The following is a 678-nucleotide window of genomic DNA, read 5'->3' on the forward strand; positions in this document are numbered from 1 at the left end:
TGTCATCTGCAAACTTACTAACTGTACCTCTTATGCTCGCACCCAAATCATTTATGTAAATGACAAAAAGTAGAGGGCCCAGCACCGATCCTTGTGGCACTCCACTGATCACAGCCTCCAGTCTGAAAAACAACCCTCCACCATCACCCTCTGTCTTGTACCTTTGAGCCAGTTCTGTCTCCAAATGGCTAGTTCTCCCTGTATTCCATGAGATCTAACCTTGCTAATCAGTCTCCCATGGGGAACCTTGTAGAACGCCTTACTGAAGTCCATATAGATCACATCTACTGCTCTGCTCTCATCAATCTTCTTTGTTACTTCTTCAAAAAACTCAATCAAGTTTGTGAGACATGATTTCCCACGCACAAAGCCATGTTAACTATCCCGAATTAGTCCTTGCCTTTCCAAATACTTCTGCTGCAAAGATGTTTCATCTGAAAAAGGTACCTTTAACAGACAGTGTTTTTGAATGGTAGTCTTGCAATGGCTGAAGGTGCTCGTTCTCTGTCTAACTGTCCAAAATGCTGGCTTTTTATACCCCAAACATTGAATCGTCTCATTGTTTTGATGTTGCCAAACACAGTAAAATTCAAATTCTTTTGGCTTTTAATATCTTGGGGCATAATTCAAACTGATTGGTTAAATTAAAACTGCTGTGAAAACAAATCATGTTATCTC

The sequence above is a fragment of the Chiloscyllium plagiosum genome, chromosome 20 (assembly GCF_004010195.1).
Source record: "Chiloscyllium plagiosum isolate BGI_BamShark_2017 chromosome 20, ASM401019v2, whole genome shotgun sequence".
In the NCBI taxonomy this organism is placed as follows: Eukaryota; Metazoa; Chordata; class Chondrichthyes; order Orectolobiformes; family Hemiscylliidae; genus Chiloscyllium; species Chiloscyllium plagiosum.